The 24,327-nt window shown below is 42.1% G+C and overlaps 1 long non-coding RNA gene across 1 annotated transcript; it reads left to right on the forward strand.

The window, feature by feature from the left end:
- The first annotated feature begins 22,669 nt into the window (after positions 1 to 22,669).
- LOC121719855 lies at positions 22,670 to 23,883 on the forward strand. The gene is made up of 3 exons (XR_006034389.1): positions 22,670 to 23,075; positions 23,167 to 23,329; positions 23,816 to 23,883. It is a non-coding gene; the product is annotated as an uncharacterized LOC121719855 (long non-coding RNA).
- Positions 23,884 to 24,327: the final 444 nt, after the last annotated feature.

Raw genomic sequence — 24,327 nt, forward strand, 5'->3', positions numbered from 1 at the left:
CTGGGGAAGGAACCTCCCCAACTGATTTACCATCCCAAGAAAACTCCTTAACTATATACATTTATATTTATTTACATACAATATACCACAGTTTTTGCACAGTGATTTGCACGCTACTCGCCACAACTGCTTGTCACCTTGTATGTATTCTCAAGTTTTGAATACACCCCTCCATAGCATAATTAAGTCCCTTTTGAAAGCTTCTGGAGGAAAGTAAATCCTTTAACCACCAAAACGTCCTCAAAGCCTGCTTTCATATACTGTCAGCTGCCATTGTCCACAATGTATTTCTAATCAAGTCTGATTTGTTTGTCCGAGTTTTCACACGGTAACAATGGGGGGCGGGGCTTAGCAACAGGTCAATTGACCGTTCGCAAAAGCCACGTCCCATAGTTATTGTTACTACGCCCGTCAAACTCAGAATGGAGTTGTCTAGAAATTCAATGGTACAGTAGCTGTTAAGACGGTAAAGGTTACAGCACAAGAGGCTCTTTTAGAGAGCCACGGACCTAAATTAATTTACGATCATTTACAATCCGTTGAAAGACTGCAGTATGACATGGAGACACATGTGTATATTAGCTGTGCTAGATAGACTTGCATGCATGTTACAAGGACACTGGGCCATGTCATGTAAGGAACATGGTGCTGCCAAAAAACAGAAACATAGCCTAAATTGCAGAGCCAATTCAACTTTATTATTATATGGTGAACTAGATGTACCGCAGAGCGGTACAAAATATGACCGCCGCCCAGTCCAGCACATTTTTTCCACAAAAATAAATCACGCTGAAAGGCCTATATGATTCTAACTGTCTCACTAAATTGCATTATCCACACTCAGTTCTCACTGGTATCTGCTAGACAACAAGTACCAAAACATGATTAGTTCATAGATTTCACATGTAAAATTCATTTTATACAACCCCACCCCCATCTTGCCTGTTCATAATTCAAAAAAATTCTTGAATTGTGTGCATGTGTGCGTGTACATGTTTATGTTTATGTGTGTGGGTGTGTGTGCGTGCCTGTGTTTGTGCATGTGCATGCATGCGTACATATCTGTGTGAGTATGTGTCATACGTATGATTACTGTGAATGTATGTGTGTGCGTGTGTATCTGTTTATGCACATGTGTGCACATGGAATGGGTTAACATGACCCCTGGAGGCAAACATACGGAAAAAATTGGTCATCCTAGGCCCTACGGTTCTCAAGATATTCAGAGAAAACTGTGTCTGCCCTACCCTCCTTTCGGGGGGTCCAGTACAGCAGGGGGGCTACAGATCAAAACAAAAAACGATGGTTCCATGCTATCCATGTGGGGTTACATGCCCACCAAGTTTCGTGTACCCCGGTCTTTCAGTGTCCCGGAAATCCTTGTTGGTGTACGGTCACTAAATGTACACATAAATTATTTTATTGTAAGGCCCCCCATGAACGAAAGTTCACAAAACTCGGCATGCATTCGGAGGGTGTCATAATGATCCTACACTTCAGTTTCGTGCAGTTTTGACCATGTCAGCCAGAGATATTGTGATGAAAACACCTAATTTTTTGCTTTTTAATTTTTAACTAGGTGGCGCTATACATGAAATAAGTGGTAATGGGATGGGTTGACATGCCCCCTTAAGACCAACATACAAAAAAAAGGTGGACCTCCTAGGCCCTACGGTTCTCGAGATATTCACAGAAAACTGTCTCCGGCCACCTACAGGCCAGTTGGTGTATAGTAACATTTATTGTGTGGCCCCCCATGAACGGAATTCCACGAAACTTGGCGTGCATTCAGAGGGTGTCATAATGATCCTACACTTCCAATTTCGTGCAGTTTTGACTATGTTCAGATGTACAGATACCTGCGATTACAACACCTCATTTTTACTTTTTTGTGTTTAACTAGGTGGCGCTATACATGAAATGAGTGGTTATGGAATGGGTTGACATGGCCCCTTGAGATCAACATACAAAAAAAAATGGTCCTCCTAAACAGAAAACTGTGTCTGCCCTACCCTCCTTTCGGGGGGTGCAGTCCAGCGGGGGGGGCTACAGATCAAAACGAAAAACGATGGTTCCATGCTATCCATATGGGGTTACATGCCCACCAAGTTTCGTCTACCCCGGTCTTTCAGTGTCCCGGGAATCCTTGACGGAAATTTGGACATGCGAAAACGCGGCGGTCATAATAAATGTTATACTACATAAATGTTATATAAATGTTATAAATGTTATACTACTGTGCACAGCCCACTGATCTATAGCACAGCCCCATGCTTCTCTGACGTGACGAAGCTAGCACGTTATTAGCAGCGGTTAGCTAACTATGCTAACGTTAGTTATCTACAAGTCTCCTCCAACTGACAATCATTTTATATACAATGCTGGCAATGCTAAAAACAATTAACATCCTTATTTATCTTACTTACATAGAGTTGACTGTGTGGCTTAATCCACAGATGTGGTGGAGCACTGTTTTCGTTATTGTTTGCTAAGGAGTAATGTTAACCCTTTACTTTAAAATGGCAACATTAGGGGCGACGTCCCCTAAAGGTCCCCTGGCGAACGTCTCCTCGACATTGTGTAGGGTTCCCTTCACGTCCCGCGGACCTCTGTTCGGGAGGTCTAAAAAAAGACGTCCACAAGACTTTGAGAGGACGTCCTGTAATTGTCACCGCGACGTTATGCGCGCAACGTTTATATTTCCGCGATGGTAAAAAAACATGAAGCGCGATTTAGTATGGTAGGCTATTACATCCTGTAAGTGTCAGCGTTGCTAGGAGAGTGGTAGACGGAACATGAACACGCATTAATGACAACACGCATTCTACAATTACACAATCAACTTCACTCACCTCATATTTCACGCATGTATGAAATCACGTCCTCCGAATGCATTACACTAATGATGAGTAGACATGGAAATTTATACCGGGCTAGGATGTGCTGCTTTCACATCTACGGTGTCATTTTCTTAATAAACTAATACGACGTTTTAATGGGCATATCCCGTAGCATATTGTTCAAAACATCATCAGAGTAGGCCTAGGCTAGCCTAAGATAAATTGTTCAAACCATATTGTTTCAAAATATTAAAAACTAATAATAGCCAAAAATACTAAATGAATCGCAATGCATGCTGGGAAGCAAAACTCAACATGAAATAAAGTACATGAAACATAACTAGAATGCATTGACGTTATATCCACTCGTTTTCTTGGACCTGTGATCAAACAGGGACAGCCTTTAAATGTAAGCCTATCTTCCTGGAACATTGCAGATAAAGAAAAATGTATCGTTTTCTCTAGGCTATGAATGCTCTTTGTAGCCAACTTTTAAGATTAAATAAATAGATTCCAGATGTTTCTATTCTATATCATTGTTTTATTAACTAGATGTACCGCATAGCGGTACAAAATATGACCGCAGCTCAGTCCTGTACATCCATTCCGCGAAAATATATCACACTTCAATTTGTCTCCATATTTTACTCCATCCCCCACTCTTGAAACTTTTGTGTATGCTTGTTTGGCATGCCTGAGTGTGTGTGTGCGGCTGCACAGAAAGTAGCCTACTGGTACTGAAAAGGTGAATAGATTGTAGAATAGCCAAAGAAGATGTAGCATTGTTATAAAACCATTAAAATCTCCAAACAATCACAAGTAGGGCAGTTCATCACAGTTCATCCATTGCAACTGGATTGATCAAGTCAAGTCAAGTCAAGTCGGCTTTTATTGTCAATTTCTTTACATGCACTGGTCATACAAAGAATTGAAATTTCGTTTCTTACTCTCCCATGCAGACATAGACATGCTTTAAATACAGACATAGACATACTATGGACATAGCCATAGACAATAAACATTAAATTAAAGTGCAAGACTGAAATATAGAACATGTATGTATCAAAATAGAAATATAGGACATATATATATATATATATAAAAAAATAAAAAATAGAGGTAGTTGTGTTGTATATTTCTATAGTCTTAACAGTTACATGAAGTTTAAACTTGTGCTTGTGTGACCTGTATATTTACATTGATATGCAGTATGTAGTAATTCAAGTATATCAGGCTTGATGTGAAGCAGCAACACGTTTGGCTGCGCAGTCACAGTGCAGTTCCACATGGCGGTGTTGGGGGGGGGGGGGGGTTTGGTAGACAGGATCCTAGTTTCCTAGGTTCCTGGTTGGCTGGTGGGTGGGGGGGGGCTGTCAGTGATGGGAGAGTGGGTAGAGTGTTCAGCATCCTGATTGCTTGGTGGATGAAGCTACTTGCCAGTCTGGTGGTGCGGGAGCGGAGGCTCCTGTACCGCTTTCCAGAGGGCAGGAGGCTGAACAGTTCGTGTGCAGGGTGGGTTGTATCCTTGACAATCATTAGTGCTTTGCGGGTGAGGCGGGTGGTGTAAATGTCCTGCAGGGAGGGGAGTGGTGCTCCAATGATCCTCTTAGCTGTGTTAACGGTGCGCTGGAGGGTCTTCCTGTTCTGATCTGTGCAGCTTCCGCCCCACACTGTGATGCTGCTGGAGACGATGCTCTCGATGGTCCCTCTGTAGAATGTAGTCATGACAGGAGGCGTGGCACTTGCCTTCTTCAATTTGCGCAAGAAGTAGAGGCGCTGCTGGGCTTTCTTCGCCAGTGATGCTGTGTTGGTGGTCCAGGAGAGGTCGTCGCTGATGTGCACCCCCAGAAATTTTGTGCTGCTCACTCTCTCCACAGCATCTCCGTCGATGGACAGTGGTGGCAGTTGTTTGTGGCCTCTCTGAAAGTTGACAACAATCTCCTTGGTCTTGCTGACATTTAGCAGGAGGTTGTTGTCTTTGCACCATTTGGCCAGCAGGTCTACTTCTTCTCTGTAGTGAGCCTCATCGCCCTTAGTGATGAGGCCCACCAGTGTTGTGTCGTCCGCAAACTTCACCAGATGGTTGGAGCTGTGAGTGGTTGTACAGTCATGTGTTAGCAGTGTGAAGAGCAGGGGGCTGAGCACACACCCTTGAGGGGCCCCCGTGCTCAGGGTCAGAGTGCTTGAGGTGTTGTCCCCGACACGTACTGCTTGTGGTCTCTGCAACAGGAAATCCAGCAGCCAGTTGCAGAGGGAGGTACTGAATCCTAGCTTGTCCAGTTTGCTGATGAGTTGTTGTGGTATTATGGTATTGAATGCTGAACTGAAGTCTATGAACAGCATTCTCACATATGAGTCTTTATTGTCTAAGTGGGTGAGGGCTGGATGGAGGGCAGAGCAGATTGCATCCTCCGTGGATCGTTTGGCTCGGTATGCAAACTGGAAGGGGTCCAGGGTGGGGGGTAGGGTGGCTTTGATGTGTGACATGACTAGCCGTTCGAAGCACTTCATGATTATGGGCGTGAGTGCTACAGGACGGTAGTCATTGAAGCATGATGGTGATGATTTCTTTGGCACGGGTATGATGGTGGCAGTTTTGAAAAGTGATGGGATGACTGCTTGCTCCAGAGAGGTGTTGAAAATGTCTGTAAAAACATCCTTCAGCTCTTCTGCACAGTCCTTCAACACTCGTCCTGGTATGTTGTCTGGGCCTGCTGCTTTGCGTGGGTTAATGGTGGCTAGTGTCCTCTTCACGCTGGCAGAGGACAGGTACAGGGGTTGGTCGTGGGGGGGAGGTGGGGTTTTCTGTGGGTGAGTGTCATTTTGTGCTTCACTTTTCCACTTTGTGCTTGATGAAAGGTCACTTACACCTGTAGGCTACATTGTTTTTGGGAAAAGCAAAAGGTATCAGCATAATGTTATTTATTTATTTATAAACAAAAACATCTCTGTCAGTTCCATGCCGTTTTCAACAGCTATCAAAAACAAAGGTCATTTTTGGATGGATGGATTTTTTGTGAATGTTTCTTCTTCTACATAAGATTTTAGTCATCTTTAGTTCATGTAATACTTTATTGTCAATGCACAAATTAAGTAACAGTAGTCTGAAACGAAATGCTGTTTTACATCTAACCAGTGGTGCAAATAACTGACATGTCCAAATGGGCCTTGATGAAATGCGTCGCTAGACTGTTCATACACATTTTAACGGGCCAAAGTTGAAGAGCTGTTGTCCGTTATTGTTCGTGCAAATATAGGCTGATTCATGTTCCCTTGCATTGTGTAACTGAGGTCCATGGCTAGTCTGGCTTTCACCAGACCAAGCTCAATCTTTTAAGAAATCAAAAAATAAATAGCGGGCCGATCAGGCTGGGTTCACCCAGCCTAGTCCATAGGCACCCGATATTGTTTAATTTTCAGATTGAGATATCCACGCTCTGGCTATTCTAAATGCAAAAATGCATCAGGGAGTTATGACAAAACTGTAACTAACAAACTAGATCTTAATAGAAAGCGGTTAGCTTCCCTAAGCTACAGGTAGGCTAATAAGGTAGGCCTATTTACAACATAAATTGTCAATAGGCTATGCTGGCGACACAAATAAAATCTCCTTTGGAAACCAATGGCTTACGCCTTACAGTATCAAGCGGACTTAAACTGGCATATCGTGGCGAAAAGTTGTAATAAAATTCACGCAGCTCCATGAGTCAAGGAACACTACACTGTAGCTTAAGGTGTGTTGCTAAAGCAGCCATAATGAAATGAAGGTGTCATTGTTTGGATACTTCACACACACATGCTTTTTAATTTCACAGACTACAACTACCAAGCTGGAATCAAAGCACATCGATTCCCCTGTTTTTGTTGTGCCCACATTCTCCTATGAGGTGGAGTTCCTTTTGAGGGAAGGCAACAGTGCTTTTGAGAAAGAGGGGGAAAAGCTGAAATTAGAATTGCGGTTCCGAGGTGGGTTTGATCAGGGGCATGGAACTCGGCCTCATCCAAGGATTCCAACGGTACCTCATGAAAATCGGGCACACGGATCAAAAGTTATCTGCATTAACGCAACATCCAATAAGTCAAAACGCATAAATAACGTGGTTGCTATGGAGGTCGCTAGGTTGACATTACAGGGGTGGTTTCTAGGTTGTTGCTAGGATAATTAAAATGGTTGCTAGGGTACTGGTGGTTGCTATGCTAAATAACACAATTGCTATGGTGGTTGCTAGGGTTAAAGCCAATCAATAGGGTGATTCAACTTCATGTAGCCGCCTGCAGCCATCTTAAGCTGACTGCATAAAGTGCAGTTATTTTAAGAGATACATTTTCAAACCAGAACTGTGCATAGGTCATGGTTAAAAACGTATCAGAATCTCAGAAATAATCACATAATGCAGCAGGGCTGTACATTAACTTTTTTGCAAGTACACTGGTGCTACAGAGGTTAAAAGTTTTGTAGCACCAGCCACAAAATCTATAGCATCGATATAAAACCTCACAAGTAGGGCAGTTCATCAATTGTGTTTGGGATCTAGGCCTACCGCAATTGGATTGATAAAAGGTTGTGTAGTTGCAAACATCTCACCTGGCTACATTGTGTTTCAGATGAACAAACATGTTAAGACGAACAGCATGATGTTATTTGGTTGTTGTGTTTTTGTAAAAACAAAAAAACAATCCCTGACAGTCCATGCAGTTCGACTTTTCAACTGGTACTGTAGGCCTATCAGGAAGACAGGTCATGCCATGGATTTTTTGTTAATTTTTCTTATACATATTTTTGAATAATTAGGAGATATGCTGAAGATTTTATTCCACCAAGATTTAATTCATGTTTAATTCATATGTCTAAGCTTTTAGATTAGAGTAGGCCTATATTCAACCTTATTGTCATTGCACGAGTGAAATACCGTTTTACATCTAACCAGTGGTGCAAATGAGTAGGCTACAGTAACTGACATGTCAAACAGTGCACCCTTGAAATGCATCCCTAGACTGTTCCGCTGCAGTAGCCTACTGAAGATAGCTGAAGGTCTGTTGCTAACGCAGCGCAGTCGTAATGAAAGAGTCGTGAAGGTTTTTTCGGAACCGAACATGTTGTTGTATAGGTTATTAAGCACTACTAAGCGAGACTATGTTGCGAATAAAGCATGAAGTGGGCTCATATTGACAGATATAATCGAACGTCCGGTGGACTTTTTTCTTTGAAGTTTTAGATCTGAATGGTGTTTGGATACTAAGTTGTTCGTTTTAAACTGAACTAAAAGTACAAAGCAACAAGGCGATTGCCACAAACTTCTACCTCTGCTTGCCTAATCTGAATTAACCTCAGCCCAGGCGGAAGATAGCTATGTTTAACCCAAAGATTCTAGAGCGTTCTAGAATCTTTGATTTAACCTAAAGCGAAAGTAGGCCATCACTTATTAGATTCGCGAGGCAATTTGCAAGGTGTCGTTTGCTTGCTTTTTAATCACGTAGACCGCAACTACCAAGTTGAAATCAAAGTAGCCTACTGTACAACGATTCCCCTCTCACAGAAGCAGCCTACATACGCACTTCAAACAAACAAACAAGTGTTTTACAGGGAGCCTACACCGGGCGCGTAGCCTAACTGAAGCGCTCGTTCGCAACGTGCAAAAACAGAAGACGGGTCTATTTTTTTTTTTAACGTAGCCTATGCACCGCTATCACATCTGGTGTAGCCAGTTGCACTGATCACAGTAGAAGGTAATTGCTGTAGCCTCCCTGTCAGTCTCACACGCATGCATTATTGCCATAAGCAAAACTGTATTGCACCAGTGCTACGTTGGTAAATCATCCATCGCACAAACTATTTTTTTGTAGCACGTTTAACATTACTGTTGTTTACTACTTTATGTAACTCACATGACTATAATAAACTGTAACTTACTGAAAGCTAAGGTAATTCTGATTCAGACTGCCGAGTAACATCCAAACAGTGTGATGAATGGCCATCACGTAAAGCATATGACAACAGCAAATAGCTAATGTTTACGTTAGCCTAACTTAGAGGGAGAGCAGATAACAAACGTTCGGAAAAAGTCATGTTGGCAAAAAAGGGGCTATTTCACACAATTTGAGGGTGCTGAATTCAAATATTTTGTTTACCAAGCTCAATTTTGAGTTTTAAGCTTGCTAATTAGCATAATTCACATATCTGATGGCAAAACCAAAAAGTATCATAGGAATTGCAAAAAATAAGGCATTAATATACTCTTTATGTATCAGATATGTTGTAGGACAGGACAGGAATTACCCCAATGACCCTCAAGTAGCAAATTAAAATAAGATAAAATTAAAATATAAATTGAAATAATAGCTAAAATTCAGTATGACGTTTAGAAGCAAAATAGATTCCTTGATAATAAATGGATGAAATAGTAGGTGACTGCTCATTTTTCTGTAGAAAGTACCTTGTCACTAACTATTATGAACAGTTGTCAGTCTTTACAGAGGATTTACACTGTATTTTTTTTTTTACTGTAAAGGCGACTGTGCTTGCCTAGTTAAAACATCTCACTGGTGCTCTTTCCTATCATTCAAATCGCAGCCATGCAAAAAAATGGAAGAGTGTGCATGTTTGAGGGTTGCTGAGGAGTGCTATGGAGATTGCATTATTTGCAAATAAAAATAAAATTTAGACAAGATATCCTTTATAGTGCAACAAAAAGAAACATTCTCCAGTGCATCATTACGGCATATGATGCTGAAAGGGAAGTGGACCTAGGACAATCCTCAGCTATGTACTGATTAATGTCCCTGTATTGTAGCTATTGCAGATAGCGATGGTTATTTGTGAAGTAAGAAATAAGTCATCCTCACTCAAGTGCTGTCTAGCAATGTGGAATGTCCAGTAGTGATTACTACAAAAACTGCTCATTCAACACTGGTAATAGATGCTCAAGATCTAGTTATGTCTTTAGGGCACCCATCTGACTGCAGCACATTAAAGAAGTATGCAGGAAAGTTTGTAAGAAACTTTTGTATTGTTATTTGGTATTTGTTATGTGGTAGCAAATGATGTTGACTATCAAAGAAATAGACCTAATGTAGGAATGCACACAGATATTGCAACAGATACGCTCAGGCCAATCCAAACTTTTCTCATCCGTTGTTCCGCGTTGGTGGAACACACTGCCAGTTCCTACAAGGGCAGGGTCATCCCTCTCCATTTTCAAAAAACTCCTAAAGACCCAGCTCTTTAGAGAACATATCCTCTCATAGCAAGTCTTGCTGATCCTAGCACTTACCATCCGTCTTGAACTGACACTCAACTGTTTAGAAACAGCACTCACTGATGCACTTATTCTTACTGTACACTACCATTTTTAAATTGTCCTAAAATTGTTGAGAGAATTGCATGTAATGTAATGTAATGTAATAATGGTGTAGGCATATCTGATTAAGACCCAAAGAGTGGTTGAAACGTACTTATTAAATTACACTGGGAGCAAAGAAGACTATCTTCACTTTTTTCCCTTTGCAACTGTCAAAGAAATCCCATAAACACAGGAAGGCCTAGGGTAGCCTACATCAGATGGCCTAAAGATTAGGCTCTTCTGCATAGCATTAAGTGATTTGCATGCAGTAATTTGAACACTGACCTTGATCTAGCCTACTTTGGCTATTTAAAGGTAATTTATTGCCAAAACATCACACAATATAAAAGAGCTATAACAAACAATAAAGGACTTAATCACACACAAACTATTATTTTACTGACTACAAAAATAATAATTATGTAGGAAGTTTAGAAGTTTGAAATCCCAGAATTGACCAAAAGTGCACCAAATTCAACACAAATGACTCAATACACTTTGAGGAGGCCTGCGTCCTTTCTTTTCCAGATATTTTAGGATTTGGATATCGCTTCAGTATCGAGTATCAAGATATTTATGGCAGGTATTGTATCGAAGTCATAATTTTGGTATCGTGACAACACTATGCCAGAGCCACTCTGTTTTCTAGATGTCGAGGATCGGAGGCTCTAACACCGACAAGTGATGCTGCTCAATGGCATATTAGAAGAGCACATTATCAAGCTCTAGTATGGAGGCAAGCACACATACCAAATCCAGTGTTACTAGAAGTAAAATGTTTTTTACTTGACGGTTGTTGCTGACGATAGATGCAGTTCTGCATTAGGCTTATTCCCGCTATCTAAGTTAATATGTACCGTAGGATATATTCTGAGTTGAAGGTTATCTGTGCAATTTGTAATTGTGATGAAATGCATTAAACACCACGAGTGACTCACTATGTTAGCAATAAAAATATGGTGTTTTGATTAGAATTTCCGAGTTTATTATATGTTAACTGTAATCATGTTCCCATTAAATATGTTAATAAACTATAGTATGGCTTCTTTAATGCTCAAACATGTATTTAGAGAACACTTTTATTTGGTTTTAGTTATTACTTTTGAAATCAACCCAATTTAGGGAAAAATAAGCACAAATAATCGCTACTTTATGTTAAAATGCTGATTATGCCGCTTAGAACTCAGAATTGAGCTTGGTAAACAAAATATTCAGAATCAACACCCTCAAATTAGGTAAGAAAGGTGGTTTACCAACCTTTCCTCAAATTTGCCGTCAGAAGTTCTCTTTTGTGAAGCTGCTCTCCCTCTAACTTACTTATCGTTGACGTTGACTCGACACGTTCATAAGTTAGACCATAGACTGGTCTAACATAAGGACGTCCATCAAACTAGAAGGGTTCGTTCTTCGATGTCTTCAAATTCGTTCGAATAACCCGCCATCTCTTCCGTGTGTATCCTGTTGCGTTCAGTTCTATTCCCTGCTGTTCCGGCAACAACGTTTCACGCGAGATTCACACCACATCCAAGAGAGTTCTGTTTTCCCAAGACGGCGCCTGTCTGTATATGTGAATGAGATGTGAACGGTACCGTTTTTCTTTTTAATAAACTGCCTGTAGACTTACACAGTTATCAATGCTTCGGTTTACATGTAGATACCCTCATTATCCTACCCTGTGTGTTGCTATTTGGAGCCTTGGTAGCGATTTATTTTTACTCTACGTTCAGTTCAAGCATAGTTGTTTGGTGGGTCAGGTGACGAGCCGTCGAATCACAGCACAGCACCCAGAATGCACATGAAAAGACTCATCGTTAGGTCGGCTTTAAATGGCATACAGAACCTATAGTAATTTAATGTTGTCTAAGCTCCACAGATCGTGGCAAGACAATTGAATTGATTGTGGACTTCTTGCCGGGCAATGAGTAACTTAACTTGAATAGTAGTGTTGCGTGGATGTGTATAATATCTGAATGAATGTGTGTTTCTCAATGTTATAATCTATACAACTCTATACATGACTAAGTTTGAATGGAGCTAGCTGGGCATTGAAATGGGCTGAATGGACTGGGAAAAAATATATATATTTTTTAAATGACCTGTATGAACATGGATTCACTTTGGTGCTGGCAAGGCATTGAACTGGGCTGAATGGATTTGGATAATGTATATATTTTTTTTAATGACCTGTATGAACATGGATTGGCTTTAAAAAAAGATGGTGTTTGGTCAAAAAATGTTCAAAGTCCAGTTTAGATGCTGTTTAGAGTATTACACGCTTACTTAACACTGTGTACGGCAGTTGCTCATACCTGTGTTCAATGGCAGGGAGAGATCATGCAAGCAGTCCGGCAGGCAAGCAAGATGTTAGGCAGGCAGATATGCAGGCAGGAGGGCAGGAAGGGCAAAAAGGCAGGGAGGGAGGTACAGCAGGCAGGCAAGCAGATGGTACGCAGTGATGTAGATACAGCAGTTCAATAATCCAAAGGGAAGGGGGTATTCCAAAGGGTATTCCAAAAGGTGTTTAAATTAAATGTTCTAAATGTTCAACTCTAAAGCTTCAATAATGGTCAAGATTCAAACTATCCAGATTCAAGCTTCAAGCTACAAACTTCAAGCTGTAAAAAACTATTTGTGTCCAGCATCTTCCATTGTCTAACTAAGACTGACTAAACCACATGGAAGACGCCATCTTGAAGTGAACAGAAACAAAATAAAAGCTCCATACAGAAGCTAATGAATCTCAAGCAATCTAAGAGTCTTTCAGTTCAATAGGGTTTAAAATTGAAATTGGCTCCTACATATCCGGCCCCTTATAGCAACCGCGTGGAGCATGCTATAACAAATATCCAAAAAGGGAGCCAATTAATTATCATTTATATGACAAAAAAAAAAAAAAAAGGAAAGAAAGGAACTCTAAATTTTAATTCCAATTCTAATTCTAAGTGAAGGTGAATGCAATTATCAGTAAATGTATATGCGATGCAGAAGGATGCACGTGCACATTCCAAGAGTCATCTCAGTCTTGATTGGCAGCTTCGACTAAGAGGCATATCTTGTTGATGGGTCTTTGGAGCTGGTTTGTTTTAGTCTGGAGTCGTACACTACGAACCAGACCCTTGGAATCCTTCATAGCTTCAATGACTCTTGCCATCATCCATGAGCCTCGTGGTGCCGTAGCATCAGCCACCACAACAATGTCTCCCACACTAAAATTCTGCTTGACACGAGACCACTTCTGTCTTTCTTGCATGAGTGGAAGATACTCCCGTATCCAGCGTGTCCAAAAAAGATCTGCAATGTATTGAGTTTGTCGCCAGCGCCTCCTGACGTAAAGATCTTCCTTTCTAAATAACCCTGGTGGTAGTACGGGTTGGACTTTCAACTGAAGTCACTGTGACAAGACCCTCGTCATCCAAATGTTGTTGGTTGTTAACAGACAACAAAATCCTTTTGACCATTCGGATTAATCGTTCCCAAACGCCTCCGTGGTGGGCACCAGCAGGAGGATTGAACGTCCACTTCACACCTCTTTGTAAGAGACTGCGCTTGATTTGTTCCACATTCCAAGACTTCAGTGCTTCCCTTAATTCTTTTTCAGCTGCGATCAAGTTAGTTCCATTATCGGATCTTAGTTCCTTTACTTGACCTCGTCTGGAAATGAAGCGTCTGAAGGCATTCACGCAGGAGTCGGTATCCAGAGAGTGTGCCACTTCCAGATGAACAGCCCTACTGGTGAGACAAGTGAATATCACACCATATCGCTTGGCCATGCTGCGTCCTCTTCTCACCTCAATTGGTCCAAAGTAATCCACTCTGACATGTGAGAAAGGAGGAAGGTCAGGTGTCAAACGGTCAATTGGCAGGTCAGCCATCTTTTGTTCACCTGCACACGCATGTTGCCGCCTGCAGGGCACACATTCATTTATAATTTTTCTTGCCAGGGAGTTGGCAGAGGGGATCCAGTACTTCTTCCGTAGGGTCGACAACATGTGATTCCTTCCACTGTGCCCAATTTGATGGTGGATATGACGAAGCACAAGCTTCGACACATGATGTTGCTTGGGCAGGATGGCTGGATGTTTTTGCTCTTCTGGCATTGCCATCCTGTTAAGGCGTCCACCAACTCTTAAGATGCCATTGTCAACTATCGGATCCAGCCTGAGGATGGAGCTTTTCTTGTCTAAATTCTTCCCATTGCATAGGCTCTCTATTTCCCGTGGAAATCCTTGCTTTTGGCAGAACTTCACAATGGCTTCTTCAGCATCTTCAATGTCCTGAATGGACAACATCGTACGACTAGGTTTTAGTGTTTTAATGGTGCCTTTCCTTTTCAGGACGTGCTGGACCAGTAAGCTCTTCAATTTGAGCATCCATGCAACGGCATTTCAGAGTTTGCTCCATGTTGAAAAGTAGTTGAGCAGTGTGCTGGTGGCATTGCAGTCACTTGTGAAAGTGGCATGTACCTCAACCACTTCTCTCCTCAACTCAGGGTCATCTGGAGGGATTGCAAGCTCAGATGGTGGATTGGGCCAACACTGTGGCAAGTCCCTCAAGAATTTGGGTCCATTGATCCAGATGTAATTCTTCAGAAATTGAGCAATATTCAGCCCACGGGATGCATAATCTGCTGGATTCATTTTGCCAGAAATGTGTTCCCATTGAAAGACATTAGACGCATTCCTGATGAGATTGACACGGTTCGCAACAAAGGTATGAAACCGCCTGCTGTCATTTCTTATGTACTTTAAAACAGTTGTACTGTCTGTCCAAAATACAGGTGGTTCCAGTTGCAGCTGTAATTCAGTGGACAGCATCTGATCAATCCGAACAGCCAAAACCGCAGCAGTCAGCTCAAGACGTGGGATGGTCATTAGTTTTAAAGGAGCCACTCTTGATTTTCCCATAACAAAGGCTATGTGCACTTGATCACGGCTGTTAGTCAACCTCAAATAGGTCACGGTGCCATATCCAATATCACAAAAATGATGCATCTGTGCACATTCCACATTTCCAAAGTTCTTTGGCTTGAAACAGCGGGTGATATTGAAGTCTGTGAGAGTCTTAAGGCCTTGCCGCCACTGCTTCCAGGTTTGGGCATAAGTGTCAGGAATCGCCTCATCCCAGCCGAGTTTAAGCCTACATAGTTCCTGTAAGATCTGCTTTGCCGGGAAGGTCAAGGGTGAAAGAAATCCAAGTGGATCATATATCGAGCTAACCATTGATAGAATTCCTCGTCTGGTGCATGGTTGGTCCTTGAGGGAAACATGGAACTTAAAGACATCCTCTTCAGCACACCATTGCACACCAAGAGCTCGCTCCACAGGTAGGTCTTCGAGGTCTAGGTCCAAGTCCTTCATCTCCTTTGCTCTTTCAGCCTCAGGAATGTAAGACAAAACTTCACGGCTGTTACTGGACCACTTTGTTAAGTTGAAGCCTCCTGTTGCACACAGAGCTTTCAGTTCCTGGTACAAGCTAACTGCGTGGGCCTGTGTGTTCACTGACTTTAGCAAATCATCCACATAAAAGTGGTTCAAAACAGTGCTCACTGCTTCAGCTGAGAAGTTGTCTTTGTTGTCTTCAGCGGTCCTTCTTAGGGCGTAGCTGGCACAACTAGCTGATGATGTTGCTCCAAATAGATGAACTATCATCCTATACTCCATGAGGGGTTGAGTGACATCTCCATCCTTCCACCACAAGAAGCGAAGGAAGTCAACGTTCTCTGGTGGGATCTTGACCTGGTGATACATCTTCGACATCAGCCAACAGAACTACACTCTCATGGCGAAAGCGCAACAGGACTCCAATCAAAGAGTTTGTCAGGTTTGGGCCCTGTATAAGCTCATTGTTGAGAGATGTTCCTTGATACGATGCAGAACAGTCAAAGACTACCCGCAAAGTTCCTTTTTTAGGATGACGGACCCCATGATGAGGTATGTACCAACCCTTGCCATTTTTTAATTCAAGCTCATCCTTAGGTACAAGCTCAGCATGCCTACACTGCAGAATGGTATCCATGAACAGTCTGTACTCATCCTGAAAGGTTTTGTCCTTGCTCAGCTTCCTCTTTAGAGATACTGCTCTTTGCTCCGCCATCTGCCGGTTGTTGGGCATGTCAGGATCTCTTTTGAATGGCAGTGGCAACTGATAGTGTCCATCCTTATGCTTTGCAGATGTGTCCATTACCTGCAGAAACCGCAGGTCCTCTTGAGACATCTCTACCTTCTCGTAGCTGTTCTCAGGGAAGTCATGGTTGAATTGCCGGATCAGGAGTTCATTCACATCTTCAATAGAAATCCGGTTGGCATAAACATATGGCTTTCCTTGCGTATTGAGACAAGTGTGCTCACCATGGAGGAGACCATTCACTACCCAGCCGAGCAAGGTTCTAATTGCAAAAGGCCCATTGCCTGTGCTATTTATTATCCTCCACGGTTCCATAAGCTTGGGCACATTCATTCCAATCAGTAGGTCAATGTCTGCATTGATACTCGGTAAGTACACATCTTTCAAATGTGGCCATTTCTCCACATCCTTTTGTCTTGGGATATGATCTTTGCTGACTGGGATTTCTTCTTGGGTGTAAACATCAGGCAACTCATAGAAGTCTTTCCCTTCCAGACTGCTTACTTCTAAACCTTTGATGACCAGGTTATCAATGGGTTTCTCCTGGCCCATAGTACGCAGAAGTATCCTGTGCTGTTTACCCTTTGCATTCTGAGATTTTCAGTACAAAATGAGGCAGAACTACCTGGATCAAGAAATGCATAAGTTTGGACAATGTGGTCCGAGTTACTTAGTTTCACTTGAACAGGTACAACTGCCAGCGTGCAGTGATCACTTGATCCAAGGCCTTTCTTTTCCAGCGAGACTAGTCCACTGCTCACGGCCTTCTGAGATCCACTGGCACTCCTTTCCATCTTCATGAATTCACCATCAGACTTCTGAATGTGCAGGATGCTCGGATGTTTCTTGGAACACACTGCACAGGTGATTCGTCTCTTACAGTCTCTACTCATATGGCCCTTAACCAAACAGCCAAAGCAAATACCCTTTGCCTTCAGCAATCCTACACGGTCATTATGAGACTTGGATAGCAACTCTGCACAAGAATCAGTGACATGTATACCATTGCAAATGGGACACTCATTTGAAGTGACAGATTTGTCATTACTTTGCACCTTTAATTTCTCCTGTGTGAGAATTTCAGTTCTAACTGGTGCGTCTGCTACAGTAGTTGCAAAGCTACTGCCTTTTAAAATGAATACCAAAGACAATTTGGAATCTGGAACAGACTTGCTTTGATACACCTTCTTGGTGGGGACTGGTTGATGTATATCACCAAAAAGAGGATCTTGCATGATTCTGGCCTGCTTCTCAATGAAGTTAACCAGATCAAAGAAAGTGGCTCTTCTTTTCCTATGTTCTAGGATATCAAAGGCTAAAGACCTCCATTTTTCCTTTAACTTGTGGGGGAGCTTTGAAACAAGAAGCCGTAGGTTAGAGGGTAAGTTGAGCTCCTCCATGCCAGTCAGGTTCTGTGACAGATTGCAACATCCTCGTAGAAACAGTGCAAAACTTGATAATGCCTTTCCATCCTCAGGTTTAATGGTGCTCCAGTTTAAGGCCTTTTCCATGTATGCACTAGTGAGTTTTATTTCATCACCAAAGTGATAATCCAACAGTCTTTTTGCCTCTTCATATCCCTCATGAGCATCCATGTGTAGACAACTCCTGACCAAATCTCTTGGTTGGCCAGAGGTGTATTGCTCCAAGTAATACAAGCGGTCCTGGTTACTGATGGTCTTATTTTCAATTCCATGCATAAATGCTTGCATGAAGGGCCTAAAATTCAAAGGCTCTCCATCAAAAACAGGGATGTCCCTGCTGGGAAGTAAAGACAACCTTTGCTGTTGAACAATAAGTTTTGCAATATCATTCAAGCCACTATTTGCATTTGTGAATATTGTTTGTGGTGATGGGGTAGATGACGTAGCTGTTGCCGTTGGAACAGAGGTAGCGGCAGTTGTGGCTGGTTGATGTGAGGCTTCTTCTGCCATTGACGGATAAAAGTCAAACTGTTTTTGTTTAGCCGTAAGAAGCTGAAGTGGAGTTTTTGGAATCCCGTGTATGTTTGCATATTCAATTGATGGCTCTGTATCCAAGAAAGTTTCCTTTAGTTGTTTGCCTTGTGCCTTCAGATAAGAATTCATGCCATCTTCGGGTTGCTTTGCCGGATATACAGACCGGAGGAAAGCACTCTCAAGTTGCTTCTCAAAACTCTCAAGAACTTGGACCTTGGCATTTGCAGCAGCTAAGTCAGTTTGTAGAGCATTTTGTTCTATTGCATTTTGCAGTTGCACCTTTTTCACTTCCAGAGCGTGTTTCTTTTCAAGTCCAGCAGCACGTTCCATAATAGCTGCTTTTTCAGCTTCAGCTTTCATGCGTACTGATGATATTGAAGAAGCACCAGATTTTGAAGAGTGTCCAGATCTCTTTGATTTCCTTGACACATTTGAAATGCTGTCCAAGGGTGTAACAATTGGCTGGGGTTCAGCTGAGTTGCTTTTCCATGTTTCAACATCCTTTAACCCTCTAGGCGCCACTGTCGAGTTTACTCGACAAGATGCGGTACTGAATAAAACGGCCGATTTAGTCAAATAGGGTGTCATATTTCGTTCGACATCCACTCCACTAGGTGGCAGACATGTCATACGTCATCCCCGAGTCCGAAAAAGGTCATGGTTTAAACAAAACTTTTGAGCTACAGCGCATTGAATCAGTGCGTGCAATACCGGAGCTAGTGTGCGTGTGAGCCACTTAGTCAGAGCGATATTGTCAACGTTAGCGAGTATTTGCATTAGATTATCGTCTAATGGCATCAAAAAAGTTTACCTGAAATGAAGTGTTGGGTCTTCTATTCGCGGACCCTGATTCTGAAGGGGAATATCTGCCTTCAGGAAATGACGGTGATTCGTTTAGTAAGGCTTCAGATGCGTCCCTGCCTTCAATGATGCAGCTGGACAAAGTGAGAGTTTACTCCATAGTTTAGCTTACACCAAGCACAAACGTTGAATCGTTTGCCCAATGTCACTGATGGGAATAATGTTTCACGGGTTCGGAGTGTTCATCGGGAAGTTAGCAGGGTGTTAGTGGTGTGGCGAACAAGGCTGGAGGTAGCCTAATAGCGCTAGCTTCGGTCTTTTGCCTCTCCACAATCGCGGCGACAGTAACGTGGTGGAGTCTTTGTCTAATGCGACTGGGTATGTTAGACGAGGTCGAAGTGCTCATAGGAGAGTTAGGGGGAAACGTAGTGGCAGTGTGGGGAGTCGCAATGAGAATGACAGTAGGCCTAGTCCGAGCTGCGCAAATTCTCTCCACTCGGCGCGCGCGAGGCAGATCTGGCCATGCTGCTCACATGGTGGAGGTGGTGACACGCTCTCTCCCTCTCCCTCCCACACACCCACACACCCACACACACACACACACACACACACACTAGGTCATGCATAGTCTATCACAAAATGATGGGAATGCCGGCCCTGTATGGATAGGGATAGGGAGTCATTATCTCTACAGCAAAAGGCCTGCTACATAAAAAAAAAAAAATGTCATTTATTAGTAATGATTTACACTGTTGATTTGCTATCTATTTCCCTGATCATTTAGGACATACACTATGTGTTCCTTTTTGTGTGTTCATGTCCTTGTGATGTGTGTGTCTTTGTCAGCTAAGAAAAAAAACATCAACAAAAACAACAAAAAGAAAAAAAATACTAACATTGTCTCTTGTCTTGTCTCGTCATCTCACTCCTGATCTGTGCCTTGCCGTGGCAAATGAGCTTTTGAACTAAACAGGTCTTGTCTACTTGTGTTTGTGTGTCATCTGAATAATCTATATGTGCCCCATACATGGAATCAGAGTGCCTACTGTATGTAGTAAATGGAAAATCTCTACAGCAAAAGGCCAGTCTACCGCTACATGCATTTGGTTTGTTTCGGCCATTTATTAGTAATGATTTACTACAGTTTGTTCACTACTTACTATTTACCTGAGCATTCAGTATTGTGCAATATAGCATACAGAAGGTGAGGGACATTTTGGGGGGAAAGAAGTGGTGCATTTTATCATTCAAACATGCGACTTTTCATGAAAATTCTATAATCCAAGATGGCCGCCACCATATGACGTCATAATATGCAAATTAGATAAACATTTAATCTCTACATAAACTTTGGGTCATCCTTAATATTTCTCTAATTTACAGAAAGTCTCTATCTCTTATCACTTTTAAGATATAGCCTTTTGAAATGAAGATGTCAAAATTTATCGTTTCGGAAAAAACCTCTGGCGCCTAAAGGGTTAAAAATGACATGAAGGTGCTCTTTTTGGGCTCATAACAGTTAGCATGGTCATTTTCCTTTTCCTCATCAATTATCAGCTGCTGCACAGACACATGAGCTTTCTCAAATTCATCCAAAGCATGTAGCAAATCTTGAACACCTTTTTCCACATCAGCATCATTGCCTTTGGCCATAAGTTCTTTTAATTCATTTTGTTTGCGGGTACAAACACCCAATTTTCCCTTTCGGGTTGCAATGAACTGGCTTAATTTCTTTTCCATGGTGATGGCTATGTCCGTAGCCTCAGTCTGAGAATCAGGCACTACCACAACCGACATTGATTGAGACATATAAGGCATAAGCACACAGCAAAACACAATACACGGCCACAAGGAGTTCAAATATGGCGTCAAAATTCAACAATCCAGAGCAGCAAGTTGCAACACAGGTAAAGCACACAGTTCCAATAATAGCAATTTCAACACATCCAAATGCAGAGAGATAAAGGGAGTTGCAGCAGAGGTGAAGCACAGTCCATACAGTGACAATTGAAATCCAAACTCCAAACAAACAATTCCAGTTCAAATAATTCCAAGTCCAATCTAGTTGTAAGCACTCCAAATATAGTTTTTTACTAATGTTTGGTCAAAAAATGTTCAAAGTCCAGTTTAGATGCTGTTTAGAGTATTACACGCTTACTTAACACTGTGTACGGCAGTTGCTCATACCCGTGTTCAATGGCAGGGAGAGATCATGCAAGCAGTCCGGCAGGCAAGCAAGATGTTAGGCAGGCAGATATGCAGGCAGGAGGGCAGGAAGGGCAGGAAGGGCAGAAAGGCAGGGAGGGAGGTACAGCAGGCAGGCAAGCAGATGGTACGCAGTGATGTAGATACAGCAGTTCAATAATCCAAAGGGAAGGGGGTATTCCAAAGGGTATTCCAAAAGGTGTTTAAATTAAATGTTCAACTCTAAAGCTTCAATAATGGTCAAGATTCAAACTATCCAGATTCAAGCTTCAAGCTACAAACTTCAAGCTGTAAAAAACTATTTGTGTCCAGCATCTTCCATTGTCTAACTAAGACTGACTAAACCACATGGAAGACGCCATCTTGAAGTGACCAGGTGACCTAGGACCATGTCAAAATAAAAGCTCCATACAGAAGCTAATGAATCTCAAGCAATCTAAGAGTCTTTCAGTTCAATAGGGTTTAAAATTGAAATTGGCTCCTACAGATGGCAAGCGCGAAGCTCTCTTTTTTTCGAAGCGCGAAGCTCTCTTTTTTTACATGACCTTTACAACTGGTGCTGGCAAGGCATTGAACTGGACTTCAGACAGCCCAGCCTAGCCCATTAGCCAGCTGCCAGGTGTCTTAGAACTCTGCCAGGTGCAAGCTTAAACAATTAGAGCTGTGATGTCATAATCGAAATTAGAAAATCCTGAACATTCCGCCATTCATTTCAATGGGGCCGAAAAACGGGAATAACGCGAAAACGATAAGGGCCAGCAACACGAAAGTAACAAGCTCCCTACACCGGTTCGGGCCTGAATTTTTGGAGTTTGAACCGCGTCGATAGCTCAAACGGTCTAGGAGCAGTAGTCGGTAGAAAAAGTGGGTGAATAGGAAGATTCCCATGCTTCCCATGCTTCGCCATGCTGTGGTCTTGCTGGATCAAACCCACTAATAAGTAAACTTAAGAAGAACAATAGTGGGCTTGCTGGATCAAACCCACTAACTAGAATTGCGTTTCCGAGGAACTTTGCCATGCTGTGGGCTTGCTGGATCAAATGCACTAATAAGAAAACTTAAGAAGAACAATAGTGGGCTTGCTCCGGCTTGCTGGATCAAACCCACTAAATAAAGAAAACTTAAGAAGAACAATAGTGGGCTTGCCGGATCAAACCCACTAATAGAACACTTAAGAAGAACAATAGTGGTCTTGCTGGATCAAACCCACTAATAAAGTAAACTTAAGAAGAACAATAGAGGGCTTGCTGGATCAAACCCACTAACTAACCAAAGACCAAAAGCATAACATATTGGAATGTATGGCTTCTGAATTATATAAATATTCAGCCTACCCAAGTGGTAAACAAGTAGGGAAGGCTGCAAAAGCATTGGTGTCAAAACACCCTTGCCTGAAGGAGAAGGGCTCCGGTTATGACGGCTGGAAAAACAGTTCACGCTTTAAAGTGGGGAATTATCGCCATTGAGCAGAGCTGGCATAAAAGATGTAATGGTCAATGCAACGCACAGGGAAACGCAGTCGGAACAGTTGTGGGGCGGTACCATCCCGTTCTGACATTAAACGACCCAGAAGAGGAGAAGTCAACTTCCTGCCAAATTATCCCTCAGGATAAAGCAGGGATAGTCTGGAAGCTCAGAGGATGGAACTAATTTGTGAGTCCCAAAAGGTTCCTGCTGAACAGGGTGCAGCACTCATCTACTTGATAATGCACCGCACCTTTGCACTGAGACATGAGGATATCATCCACTCTAGACTGCCCATAGATGAGGTCAAAACTCGATGGTCTGCCCTCGTTAGTGAGGCCCAAGTAAGTGAAGAGCTGATGATCTGTTAGAATTATAGTCATGAATTATTGGAATTGTTGTCTAATCTGTTTGATGTTTGTTGTTTTTACACAGCTATACAAGGAGTTTCATCGCATCACCAACCAGAACCTGTCATTCTCGTTTTTTGGGTCGCTGGATAAGCACACATCACAGCTGTTCAAGCTGTTCAAGCAGAAACGGTCTGGCGGTTCTAGGGCAAAAAATGGCTGATCTTCTGTCTGACTACAGTATGCAGGTTATCATTATTCAATGGTTGATGATTGGTATGTTGTACTGTACTGTTGTTATGCAGATACTTTCAATTAGCTATCTAACCTAAACATCTTCCTTTCTCTCTATCACTCGTACTCTATATATCTCTGTGATACAGAAGCTTCTTTCTCCCCCTTCTGTTCTCTCTCCCATCTATACATTTATCTATCCATCTAGTAGAAACATTTAAATCTGTCTTTCTCTATCAGAAACGTCTTTCCTTCTTTCTCCTCCTCTCTCCTATATCTATCTATCCATCTTAAACAACATCTTCTTTTCTCTCCATCACTAGCTCTTTCTATATGTCTATCTGATACAGAAACTTTGTTTTCCCTCTCATCCTCTCTCTTATGTCTCTTTCCCATACTTAATTGTAATTTTTGGAATATGTATGCACTAATATACACTGTTCTATTTTATGTACTACATACAGTGTGCAAATTCACAAAATACCCTTTCTGTCCAACAGGATAAAAATGATATTCAGGCAGCAAGAACAGCAGTACTATTCAGTTTGTCACTCTACCTGCGGGAAGACTCTTCCGAGATATTCAAAAGTTGCAAGTTATGGCCTATAGCTCTGATTTTACAAAGGCCTCAGCCTCACTTGCTTTCCACTAATTTTCACCTGTGCATTCCTTTCCTGCCACTCTCCCAAAACAACATAACACTCACACGTACAGTGTCTCATGTACACACATAAACTTAGACAGACACTAGCTCCTCTCACATACAAATTCATTCTCACACACACACATTCACACTTCTATGAATAATAGTGTATTTGATAATTATGTGTATTTGATAAAACATGTGTATTTGCAACATTTTCAGGAAGAAGACTTTAATGAGAACCAAGCAGGAGCAGTCGCGCTGTTGGCAATCACAGATGAGGACACACTAGGGCTTGTTCCTTTCCGTGCTCAACAGGTAGCCATTATCATTGAGGATAAGGTTGTACAAACCCATAGATTTTGGGCA

The sequence above is a fragment of the Alosa sapidissima genome, chromosome 9 (assembly GCF_018492685.1).
Source record: "Alosa sapidissima isolate fAloSap1 chromosome 9, fAloSap1.pri, whole genome shotgun sequence".
NCBI lineage: Eukaryota > Metazoa > Chordata > Actinopteri > Clupeiformes > Clupeidae > Alosa > Alosa sapidissima.